Below are 14,506 nucleotides of genomic sequence, written 5' to 3' on the forward strand. Positions count from 1 at the left end.
ACCGTATCCACTTCCGATAGCTTGATTTTTTTCCCGAGACATTACCTAAAAAATATTCAAATTCATTTTATTTTGAAAGGGAACTCGTTTTAAAACTATATCTGCCTCGGTATTTTCTTTAGTTTTCTATTTTTGAGCGATTATCGAGACTCCTAAGACGTTATCCTCTCATGTGAGACATTTTTGGTTCATAAGTAACACTCGACATTACTTGATTTTTGTTTTTCTTAAAACTAAACAAACGCTTTAAAATAAGTTCAACCACTAAAAACTTACAAAGCTAGGAAGAAAACGAACACTTAGTAAATCAATTTTATTTTTTAAAAACAACAGTAAACAAGTAAACATATTTAAAAAAGTATTATGGAATGTGTATTCTGTTTTAAAAAACTATCTCCTTCAAGAACGGTCATAAAATGTGTTTTCAATTGATATTTATTCAATTACGCACCAGTTTTCCTACCTAGCAAATATGGACGAATTTTCCGGGGAAGAGTTTTCCGGGGGACGAGTTTTCCGGGGGACGAGTTTTCCGGGGACGAGTTTTCTTATTATTCATTTAGCAAAGAAGCCAACAAATGAAAAGAATGGTAAAAAATTAAAATATATAACGAATAAATATAATCAAAAGCAAATAAGTCACTTTTCTACTGACATGGATAAGTTTTCTGCGTTCTAACGTATTTTGAAGCTTATATTTAATTCGAAAAACAAATGGGTCCGAGTTGGTAAGTTACACCGATAACAACATAGCCGACAAGAACGTCGGAGTCTCATCAATGGCTCAAAACTCGAAAAATAAATAAAATACTGATAGAAATCCATCCAATAAGTTTAACCATGACATTTACTGGGTACATATCTAACAGTATTTTGTTTTGTTTTCATAATTTAAGAAATCATCGAGACTTCTCAGTTAAACGTCTGGATGTCGGCCATCTTTTCCTCGTTTTAACTTACCAACTCGGCTCTACTTTTGTTTCAAATTAAATAGACGCTTTAAATTATATTCAACCACACAAAACATACCTAGTGGTTAAAAGAATAGTTTATCTTTCCTTTGGTTACATTTATTTGTTATTTATTCGAAATTTTTACCATTTTTGGTTTGTTGGTTTCTCTGGTAAACCCTATGATTTTCTTTATAAAATAAAACTATTTGACCAATTTATGTGATTTTTCGAATATGATGTTTCCATTTTGTAACGGGTACGTGCATTATACAGATTTTTCTTTATTTTGCTTTTTTTAATATTTGTGGAATTCTGGAACAGCACCGCTATTTTTTTTAATGCAGTGTTTTTATAAATGATATACATTGCTTTAACAATCTTTTGTTATAGCTTATATAAGAATTTTGTTTGATCTATATTTAAATGACCAAACGATACCGTCATAATTACATAATAAGACAAATATTACTTTCAAAATCCTATTAAAAAATGTTCCAAACAACCAACATAGTAAAATGAATAAATAATAAAATAAATAGCGAAACAAAAACGAAAGTAAATCACAGTCACGGCTAGATACCGTTTGTTGATAGTAAATAAGTCAGTAAACATGTAGTAACAGCATAGACATCGAAAAAAAATATATATACAACAGATAACTCTTACCAAACACATTACAATTTAATTTTCTCAAACCGTTTTCAAGTTCTTTTTTATTACAAAAAAAAAAAAAAAAAAAAAAAATAGCAGGACTACCCAGCGTTGCACAGAACTATACCCCCCCCTTCTTAGAACATAATTTATTTTATGGGAGGAGTGAAATAAATAAATCTTAGGATGCATTCAAAGTGCTACTAAAAGCGGCGAACAAAAAATTAAGGATGCCTCCAGAGCACTATTAAAACTAAAATGATTTTTACCATTTCACCCATCCTTTAGTTGTACAAGGATGGCAATAGTTAAGAAACGATCAGTTAAATCCGTAGTTAGCATCTTTCGATTCGAGAAAAAAGTACTGACTTATTTCATGATAATATCAACAATCGTGTTTAATTCTTGATAACATTTTTCGGGATCACACTGATTAAAGAAATATCAACATTGTAAGGATTTGCTGTGCATTTACAAACATATATACATGCAGACAACTGCCCTTGTTCTGGATATAAGAACATACATATACACAGACAACAACCCTTATTCTGGACATACAAACATACATATACACAGTCAACTGCCTTTGTCCTGACATACAAACATACATATACACAGACAACTGCCCTTGTCCTGGACATACAAACATACATATGCACAGACAACTATCCTTGTTCTGCATATTACAAATATACATGCACACGGACAACTGCGTTTTATATAATAGATTAAATTTTGTTCAAAGCTCTCTTTTCGATGCACAAGAAAAATGACCGTATGTCGCCCTGTTATTAGTGGGATTCATTACTGAAAGCAAAAGAGTAAATAATAATAAAACATACTTAGGTTGTCACTAACCCTATATTAGCAAACGGATTAGTGGTAGGGTGTCATTTTTTTATGTTTATATATATATATATATATATATATATATATATATATATATATATATATATATATTGTCAAACAATAAATTCCTAACTCGAATATATGTGTCTATATTTTGACTTTCAGAATTTAAATTTAACCACTAAACTTATATATTGCTCTATTCTTAAATATTGAGCTTTTCCTTTTTGGCTAGGATCACCCTGAAAGTATTACCTCTAGTAATATCTATCAGGACTTTTCATCGGATTTTAATCTGTGTCTTATATATATATATATATATATATATATATATATATATATATATATAAACGAATTGGGTACATAATCCAATAATTAACCACAAGGAGTCGTTTCTTTTCTAATATGACGAAAAGAGAATTTAAAGCGAAATCAAATTTGGAATTCTGATCTTGAACTTCATCTTTTTTTGCCTTGGTTAGTAAAAAAAGAAATCTTTCTAAATTGAAGCAATTTAAATTTTTGTTCAAATCGGTCGATAGATTCGAACGCGGCAACAGAAGCCATCTCCGGCTTCATTAGCAAGGACCGTGTCCATTCGGCTATCGCTAACCGCGAGAAATGCTGTTGAATTTTAAACATTTAATCCATTAAATGTTTTTAACGTCAGTCAGAGTGATTTAATCATTATATGACGATCTGCGTATAAGGGCTAAATTGACCGACTTTAATTCAACTGAAAGTGCTCAACGATAAGAAACGAGTTTCTTAAAAGAGCTGACATAATTATTTATTATAATAATTATATATATATATATATATATATATATATATATATATATATATATATATGTACATTCAAGCAAACATTATTATATGCAACGGAGACACTTTGCTTTATGATTCTTTCTTTTTAATTTTTCTATTTTCCGTGTCGTCTCTTTTTATATCAAAATCGAAAATATTAATAAAGGTTCCATAGTTGTTATTGCCATGAGCGCTTTCGATTCGTCCACGAATCATCTTCAGGTGTCGAGGAAGTAAAAGTGCGAAGGAGGGGAAATGGAAATTAAAAAGTGAAAGTAAAATATATATTAAACCGCGTTAGGTGATAGTAAGTAAAAATATATAAAGTCGATGAGAAATTGATTAAAAATATAGATAAATAAAAATTCGAGTATTAAAATCAGCAAGTTCGTGGGCACTGTTTGATAAAAAAATCTTAATCCTCAAGTTCACAGTAGAGTTGAACAATAACAATAAAATGTAATTTCTTGATGTCTTTATCGACACGTCCAATAATACTTTTAACACCTCTGTGTATAAAAAAAAAAAAACCAACGAGCATAAACTGAAGATGATTCGTGGATGAATCGAAAGCGCCATGACAGCAGAAACTATGGAACATTTATTAATATTTTCGATTTTGATATAAAAAAGACCATTCGGAAAATCGAAAAATTAGAAAAAAGAACCATAAAGCAACGTTTTTCCGTTGCATTTAATAATTTTTACTTGAATGAAAAAATGCTGCCTAAATATACCAATTTCAAATATATATATATATATATATATATATATATATATATATATATATATATATATATATATATACTATCAAAAGTACGCGTCGTCGACTGGGTTAAAAAACAGCCTACAGAAAATGGACTCTGATTTATGAAAGTATGATAGGTTATGAAAAGGAAGGGTTGTAAAGAGATAGCTTCGAATTTGGGGGTATCAAAAAAAAAACAAAATATGATGAAAGTAAAAATAAAATAGATAAACCCCATAATTTATTATACCATACCTGTTCACACTGAAACACTTATCACAATATTCTGTGGATCTATATTAAAAAAAAAACTTGTTAAACTTTGTGACATATGTCCATTTTATGGAGGTAAGGCGCGAACGAACACACCATAATTTTATTATACCATATTTCTTCAAACTGAAACATAATTATCAATGTATACTTATGCAGATAGATATGAAAAGTCTTTATTAAAGTGTGTGCCTATTTCCATTCTGTGGAGGCCAGGCGCGAACACAGACCTCAACATTTTATTATACCATCCCTATTTAAGTTGAAACATACTTACCAAAGTATTTTTATGTACATCTATATCAAAAACACTTGTAAACGTTTTTTTTTTAATTTTTAACTTTTTTATTTCCATACTTTGTGGACCAGGCGCGTACGCAGACCCCACAATTTTAATGAATCATCATTATGCCAGATCAAACATATCCTTTCCTGTGTCTCGATACATCTTCTATCATTATATGTGATCAGTTTTCTATAATAGTCAACGTTCAGCCTTATATAATATTATATTATATTATATTATATTATATATATATATATATATATATATATATATATATATATATATATATATATATATATATATATATATATAAAAGTTGATGACCAAACATGAACAATGTACTGGTAAACCAATGCAAATTGGCCTTGTTTTAAAAGAGAAATAAATTTTTAATTGTTTCCATATTTTCAATCAATTAAAAGGAAAAAATAAAGAAAAAAATATTTAGAAATATCTATGCGTGTAATATACACCTCGTTATCTTCACATATAATTTTACGTTTACCAAAACAATGCGGAGATTACACGAAGGTTTACAGAAATTTGGAATTACAAATATAACAAATCCATAATTAAATATAAAAATATTGAAAAACAATCGTATCGAATCAGGTATTTAGAACCAAATCAGTAATTCTATCGAAACCGGGGAAATGTTAGAATCGTCCAATCACTAATATATATATATATATATATATATATATATATATATATATATATATATATATATATATATATATATATATATATATATATATACAAGTTAGAAAAGCATTTCACCCAAGGGAGGAAAATTGTTAAACAAAATATTCTTACTATAGGCTTTAAAAATAAAAGTACAAGATTCAATTTGAAATTTATTTATCTTCAAAGTGCACTTTTATACATTTTACAAAGTAAGGTATAAAAATTAATACCTTACTTTGTAAAATGTATAAAAGTGCACTTTGAAGATAAATAAATTTCAAATTGAATCTTGCACCTTTATTTTTAAAGCCTATAGTAAAAACATTTTGTTTAACAATTTTCATGCCTTGGGTGAAATGCTTTTCTAACTTGTATCGTATCTTTTTAAGATTATATTTTATTTAATTTATTAAATTGGATTTTAAAAAATGAATGTGGTTTTGTATGTATTTATAAAAACTCTCCTACTCTCTGTTTCAGTTTGTATTTCTCCTCACACCACAAATCATTTTTGCAACCCCCTCTTTGTATTATTACAGGTCTGAATATTCTATCTGTTTCAGTTTGTATTCTCATCACACCACAACTCTTTTTTGCAACTCCCTCTCTTGTCATACATATCTGAATAATGAGAAAATCTGAATTTTTTATACAAAAACTTAAAAATAACTTTTTAGATTAAATTTTTTAAAACTTCTTTCAGAATAGAAAATCTTTACAATTTAATAAGGAACATATTTCATACAGGTTTCATTAATAAATATTCAGTAGATAACGAGAAAAATAGAGATGAAAATGTCAAAAGGACTGTAGAACTGGTTTCGCTCAATAGTAGTTCTCGCCAGCGAAAGTCTTTGTAATTGTAATTCTATTATTATTATTTAAAGCATTTTGTGTCCTGCGTTTTCGCGCGAGGACTAATGCACACACACACACACACACACACACACACACACACACACACACACACACACACACACACACACACACATATATATATGTGTGTGTGTGTGTATATAGTTCCCCCACAGACAATGCTGCAGCTTACACAAACCATGAAAGCTGCAAAGCGGAAATCATAGAGAAGAGCTTCGCCCTCTTTTGGACTCATCAGTACAACATAGAACTCAGGATTTACAACCTGAGTCACTTGCATGCGAGGCGAATAATCTACTAACTGAGGCACCACGACACAAAAAAATGTCTGTTGCCTAAGAAAGATTAACCAAACTTGTGCTGAAGTCTGACTGTGGAATATATCTACTGCTTATCAAAAATAAAAATGCAGGCATCCAACCATTAAGAATCCAGGCCGATGTTTCACAAGTACAATTTAGCACTCATTAAGCCGATATCATCCAACAAGCTAACCCAATGAGTAATTAAATATCAGATAAGAAGTGTAAAATCCTACTTGTAAGCAGAAATAGGCAAAAGTTACTAAACAAGCAACTTAGATTTAACTTGTTCCTTTTAGGAAGCAAGGGTTTTTTCTTGTAAATCGGCTAAACTGTTCACACACACAATAAGCACACACACACACACAAACGCACACACGCACACACACAGACACACACACATACACACATACACACACAAATCACAGATGCACGTGCGCGCACACACAAATACATTCATATATAGATAGATAATTAGATAAATATATATTGAGTGTAGAGTCATTCTGAAAATAGAAAAATGTAGATTCAAGCCAAAAACCTAGGTTTAAATTCTTTTTCTATATTTTATTGCATTATTTGAAAGTAAATTGAACTTGTAAAGTAATTTTGCATCTGTTTATTTTCACTTTCGCTTTACACACACACACGCACACACACACACACACACACACACACACACACACACACACACACACACACACACACACACACACACACACACACACATATATATGTTTTATTTTTATTACCGTTTTATCTGTTCAGTTACATATGTTTCGGTTGCCGGACCATATTTACGATGCAGCAGCCTCGTCAGACCTTACAGAAAGGTCTGACAAAGCTGCTGGATCGTAAATATGGCCCGGCAACCGAAACATATGTAATTGAACAGATAAAACGGTAATAAAAAATAAAACGCATATTTGCTCTGCAATAATATTGAGCACACTCTTCAAGTTTTACAAATTACCATTTTTACCATATATATATATATATTATGATGATTGCTACATCTTTCCAGATGATCTCAGATTACTCTGCACTCCCTTCTCAGATTTGCACATCTTGAAGCAGATGTGACATAAAAATTGAGCAATTTCCACTGAGTTGACTTACTCTGGAGGTTGAAGGGTATTCCTATGAGCAATCACATGTCTTCTCAAACCAGCAGTAGACTTGTAAACTTTACTGCATGTTAAACAGATCATTTGGTTCGGACTAAAAGTTGCAAAGTTGACCTGAACAGGAGTTTTGTGAGACTTCAGATGGTTAACGTAGCCAGCTTTTGACAAAAGCACTCGTTTACAAGTGTTGCATTTCCAGCTATGTGTGTCATGGTTAAGACCATCAATTAAACCTTTGCGAAGCTCTCGCTTCATATTGCTGTGAGCTTGCTTTCTTTTCTCTAGAGCATCACATCTTTCATGTACAAGCTTTCGCCACTTCGGCCTTTGCAGAGTAAGTTCTTCCCATGTATCGATTTCGATTTGTAAGACTTTCAACTTATTCTTTTTAGAGTTCCCGAACCTCTTCCTAGGCTTGTGTTGAGGGCGCTTGCCATTTTCCACCTCTGAGGATCAGTCTGTCTAAAACAAAGGTGATGTTCACTCCTGCACCAGGCTAGTCATACATAGAGTCGAACATCATGATCTTTGGTGCTAGACTGGGAGTAGTTGATTCATTTGTGTACCTTGGTAGTTCTCTGTCGAGGGATGGCTGTCTCGACACTGAAATCCGCAGACGAATTCAGAAGGCATCTGTAGCTTTTGGAAGGTTGGATAAGAGAGTGTGGACTGATCGTGGCATTTACAAGACCTGTGTGCTAACCACACTGTTGTATTCATCGGAGACATGGACATTGCATCAAAGACACATAAAATGGCTTGAACGATTTCACCAAAAATGCTTGCGACATATCTTAAACATCAAGTGGCAAGCACAAGTTCCCGATACTGAAGTCCTTCGTTGCTCTAGTGTTGAGACCCTTGTAATCAGATCTCACATGCGTTGGAGGGGCCACCTGGTTCGAATGAAAGATTGTAGGCTGCCAAAACAAATATATATATATATATATATATATATATATATATATATATATATATATATATATATATATATATAGGGGGGGGGGGTTAAAATATTAAAAACTAGCTGGCGCCCGGCGTTGCTCCCTCGTACAATACGCTTAAACATGATCTTTTTAATTTATGCAGATTGCGTATGTATTATTATAAAATACGTTCTTTTTTTAATATTATATATTACGAAGAATAATTTGCCCAATGGATTTATTCGTAAAAAAAAAAAAAATAAATAAAATATATATAAAATACTGATAATAAAATAATGATGATGTCGTTCATGAAATTTCGTCTGTGTTTGTTTACAATATCATATCAGCTGATATATGGGCATGACGATTTCAAAAAATAGTCTTTCTTCTTTTATAAAGAAAAGAAGAATTTTTACAGGTGAATATATTACATTATGCCGGTGTAATGTAAAATATTCCCCCCTGTAAAAAAATGAAAAGGAGTATTTTTAAGATCGAATTCTTTTTGATTTTCGATACTTATCTGATAAATCTTTCTACAAAACCTATCTAAGAACAATGTCAAAAATATAAATTACCTTTGTATAAAATTTGCAAAAGATAGGCTTAACCGTTTCGGAACCCATGAGGAAGGAACTCTCTCTCTCTCTCACACACAAAGTGACTTTTATATAAGCGTAAACATAGATAATTATTTGGCAGCTTTATTCATAGATGCGAACTTAAGAGAAATAATAACAAGCCTCTAAAATAAGCTAAAATTCCAGCCTTCCATCCTTTGTCGAAGACTTCTGGTGGCTTGCTATGTTATTTACTTATAAAAGAAAAGCAATAATAGACTTTACTTCTTTTCATTCCGTGTAGCGGTTACGAGAGAGAGAGAGATAGAGAGAGAGAGAGAGAGAGAGAGAGAGAGAGAGAGAGAGAGAGAGAGAGAGAGAGATAGGGGGGCTGTTTATTTTCATTTTGTTTTCACATTTTCTAGATTTCCAAACTGACCAAACAATTATATTTAGATTTGATACTACTGAAAAAAAAAAGAAAGAAATTTTGATTTTCATATACATATGTATATATACACAGTGACACGTGATATATATTATTTTCTGTTATAGCCTTAGTTTATGTTCGCTACTTTTCATGGCATTTGGTAAGTAATATCTCGTAAAGTCGTTTTAGATGTATATGGAAGGAAAATTAAAACATTTTGGTTGAATGTATTTTTTTCCATCAAAGTTCCAATTTACTTTATGCCAAAGTATTGGATGCATAACACTTTTTAAAATTTTCTAATCAAACCTTTGTATTTTTAAAGATTCTAAATATTCAAATCTTCGATAACATTGTAATGTTTTCTCATATCAATCAGAAAAGCCACAATTATTTACAAGGTAGTATAACTAATTGTTCGACTCTTTGATGTGCGTTCTGCAATTCAAGGATTTAAAGTGACAAAAACTAAAGAATTATCTAGAAATATGCGAGATAGAATCATTGGACGTCATAAAATGGGACAAGGTTACCGAAAAATTAGCAAAGAAACAAATCTAGTTCTAAGTGCACTAGAAAATATCAGAATGCTTATGGCGACGATACAGAAAACCTTTCAATAATAATGGAAGACCAATAAAAATAAATGAGGGTGCTTTAAGGTGGATCAGTAGAAATATAACCCCCCCCCAAAAAAAAAACTTCATCACTCGTTCTGAAATTAAAGCTGATCTTGATGGTGCTCGAATTAATGTAAGTAAGGATACTATTAGCAAAGTTGTATATCGGACAGGCTTTTTTTTTTTTACACAGAAATCACCAATTATCAAGGCCCGGAAGTCGCTCGAGGATAAGGATTAATGGTATACATTAGTCAATGTGATTATGGCGTAGTAAACTTAAGTAGTGGGAATTTTGTAAATGGGATTACTTAGGGGGACGCTTCATCAAGAACTTGTTTACGTTGGACTTGAAGACAATCAGATTGCAGTCAGCTGGAAAGCAGGCAATCGGAAGAGAGTTCCACAGGCGTGCAGTTCTAAGAAAGAAGCTTTGTTCATGGAATCGCATTTAGGTTTAGGCACAGATAAAGAGTGTGGGAAATTATTCCATTAAAATCATTTAAAACAGTGGTTTTACTGAAACTCAGACATGTCAAAAATTGATTAATATATCATCCCCACAGTTAAGTTTTTGAGTGGTTCCATTATGATATGGAGAGGCTATTCGTCCAAGGGCACTAGTGAATTATCCACAGTAAAATGAATGGTGGCATGTACAGGGAGATTCTAGGGAAAAACCTTCAGAAAACTACAGATTCTTTAGGACATAATCGGAATTTCGCGCTTCAACACGACAATGATCCAACATATACCGAAAAACTTACAAAGGAATAATTTGAAAATAATGGTATTTGTACTTTCATTGGCCAAGTTGGTCTTCTGATTCGAATCCAGTCGAGAATTTGTGGAATACTTTAAAGGTTTAAGATCATATGCGAAATCCAGAAAATATCAAGTAATTAGAAGAGTTATTCAATGAACAATGGGGTAAAGTAACGATGGATCAATGTGAAAAACTTGCGGTCAATTATAGAAGCAATGAAACAAAACGGAGGCTGCGCAACAAAATATTAAATTGATGTATTCAATACTTTAACATAGGGTAATTTTGAACTTTTATGGATTCAACGATGAGTTTTAAATTCCCCTTCCACATACAACTAAAACAATTTACGAGTTATTACTTAGAATATGAGGCAAAATGGTTAACATAAACTAGCGTTATAACAGAAAATGACATGAATAAAATACTTATGCATGAGGCAAGCAAGCTACACAGAAACATTTATGTAAAAACTTTAGATCTGTGCACACATCGTCAGCGTACTATCAACATTAAGTCTATACCTTACTAACCGTCTTCATTAGAGAGAGAGAGAGAGAGAGAGAGAGAGAGAGAGAGAGAGAGAGAGAGAGAGAGAGAGAGAGAGAGAGAGAGAGAGAGCGATTATTACTTGCGTTCATCGTCATAGATGTACAACAGGCATGGCAAAAAAAATGTTAGAAAAACCAAGTTGTTCTTTTTAAAACGAATTAAAATCTATTACAACTCATTATTCTTGAGCAATTTTTTTTCCAGAAAGATAAAAGCCTGAATTTTATCATATGAAAAGTAGAATAATATAAAACCTTTTCTACTATTTTTGATAGATATAAAAAATTTCAAATTAAAAAAAAAAAAAAAAAAAAAAAATAGAACAAAAACAACGAAAACAGCAGCAGCAGCAGCAGCAGCAACAACAACAACAACAACAACAACAACAACAAAAACACCATTCACCGCTATTTTTTGTCTCGAAGAATAACGCATTTATATATTTAAAAAAAGGTTTTTGGATTTTTTATTTTTTTGTCTAAGTAAGATTTAGAGTGTTTTGCTATAAGAGCACGAAAAAATATTATAACATAAGTACCTGAATTTCAAATAATTCTATCTTTTCTATCAGTCTATAGATTTCGCGTGGCGAAATTAAACAATCAAAAATTTAATGATAGCTTTTACATGAATGAATGAAGTCATTTAGTCCTGTAAATATCCATGTATTTTTAACGTTTGTTTGGACGATTAAGTGAAGAATCAACTTTATAAGGATTCAATTCTTTTTTCATAAGCGATGCGTGTTTGTCGCCTACATAGCCCCCGAAGTTAAGCAACGATGAAGCTGACCAGTACCAGATGAGTGACCATTTTGGGAATGCTAAGCGCCGTATATGTTGAACACAACTCCTGCATTTAGTATCAGCCTTGCTTGTCTTGACCCTGTCTTGCCATCAGGACCAAGTGTTTCGGGACGAGAGGGTGTTGTAAATGCAAGTCCCCCACATTTTAAACAAAGTCAAGCGCAAGTCACAGCAAAAAAGAAAAGGGAAGATAAAAATTGTTTGTAAATATGAACAACTGTTTGTAGGCTTTTATGTTCTACCATAAGTGAGGAAATATCACGTGACAACAAATTGCCGAAAGTAATTATCTTATTCTTAGCAAAATGCATAGTTATCGATACTTTTCTTTTTTGGTATCGAAGCATTTCGTATATTTTAATTAATTTATTTTGCAAATCTTAAATGTAGTGCTTTTGTAAAAATAGAGAACATATGCATACATACATACATACATACATACATACATACATATATATATATTTCTGTATGTATGTATGTATGTATGTATATTTTGAAATTGTGCTTTAAACAGAAACATTCATTTCGAACGCGCCCCTGTCATATCAAAGAACCTGATTTTATATTTTGCGGCTTGTGTGCTAATAAAACTTCTCAAATGCACTTGTGGTGTGAGGCTGTGTAACAATTTTGGTAAATATCGCCTGTTGTTTCTTTCATCGGATTATTTCAATTATCGATTATTGGCATTTATCGAAGACATTCCGACACAAAACCTTTTTAAGAACACTGTCAGACACATAAAGTACCTTCGTGTGAAATTTCATAAAAATCGGCCCGGACGTCTCCAAGTCCATAGGGAATGGACATACATACAGTACATACAGAGACACACAGATGAAGGGTTAAATATATATATATATATATATATATATATATATATATATATATATATTTCTTCAGCGAGTTATAGTCATTGTAAGTTTTTCTTCATTGACGAGCTATAACGATGAATGCCGATGACAGTTGATCTCTCCTCATGTCAAATAGTGGCGATAAATAATGTCTAGTCTTTACGTAGAGCACGCTGGTGAAATGAGTTTTGGTAACAGATGTGATATTTCTACATTAAAAAGAACGTATCAACGAAAATATGAGAAATTATTCTAAAAACCAAATTCGATGATTCGATGCTAAAAGATATATTTTTCGATGAATGAAAACAATACAAATCAAATATTTTTCATATTGTATATTTTTTTTTACCTTCATTGCACATTAGGCATGGCCAAAACGGAAGGAGGAGTAAGTATTTTTTGATGGAGTCTTTTTTTTTTTTTTTAAATCTACCAAAAATTAAGTAATTATCCAATCAATACGAAAGTTTTACTGATTACTTAAGTGAAGCATGAACGTTATAACTGGCTTTTTTTTCATAATCGATATTTATATATTTTTTTTTTGCCTACAAACCCCCTTTTACATTTGTGCTTACAAATCTACTTAAAATAATCAGCCGAAACTGAACAAAATATATTGTATTGTGGGGAGGGTGAGGATTGTAAGTAAAACAACAACGAAAAAACAATGGCGCGCGTATCAGATTTTATGGTTGAAAATCCGAATTTCGAATGTGTTTAATTCTTTATTTATATAGTATTTTAAAGTGATAAATTCGTTCAATGTGTCAATAATAATTATTCTTTCAGATTATATATATATATATATATATATATATATATATAGCTTTATATATATATATATATATATATATATACATAGCTTATACATCGATACTTTTCTTTTTTTGTATCGAAGCATTTCGTATATTTTTTGGTATCAAAGCATTTCGTATATTTTTGTATATTAGCAATATTGAGATCATTAAAAGAAAAATATTAATTTAGTTTGCAAATCTTAAATGTAGTGTTTTTTTATAAAAATAGTGAATATATACATACATACATACATACATACATACATACATACAGATATATATATATATATATATATATATATATATATATATGAGATTCATTTTCTATAAATGAAAACGTAGTTAAAAAATCATTCATTGAATGTGCTAGAATAATTTTTGGAGACAGCGTATATAATATGCATACACACACATATATATATACATACATATATACATATATATACATACATACACACATATGTGTGTGTGTGTGTGTGTGTGTGTGTGTGTGTGTGACGAGAAACGAGAAACGAGAAAGATTATTGATCTACAGGATAGATTGTATTGTGGTTATAAACTTTGACTTTCCAGCCCATCTCTTTTGAACATGATCACGTTAGGGGAAAAAAAACATACGCACGT

The 14,506-nt window shown here is 31.1% G+C and overlaps 1 protein-coding gene across 4 annotated transcripts in view; it reads left to right on the forward strand.

Annotated features, from left to right (window-relative positions):
• LOC145287879 (uncharacterized) overlaps positions 1-14,506 on the forward strand; it is a 426,488-nt gene that overhangs the window by 209,044 nt on the left and 202,938 nt on the right. The window lies entirely within an intron of this gene.

The sequence above is a fragment of the Euprymna scolopes genome, chromosome 11, assembly GCF_053919585.1.
Source record: "Euprymna scolopes isolate OS-2025 chromosome 11, ASM5391958v1, whole genome shotgun sequence".
NCBI lineage: Eukaryota > Metazoa > Mollusca > Cephalopoda > Sepiida > Sepiolidae > Euprymna > Euprymna scolopes.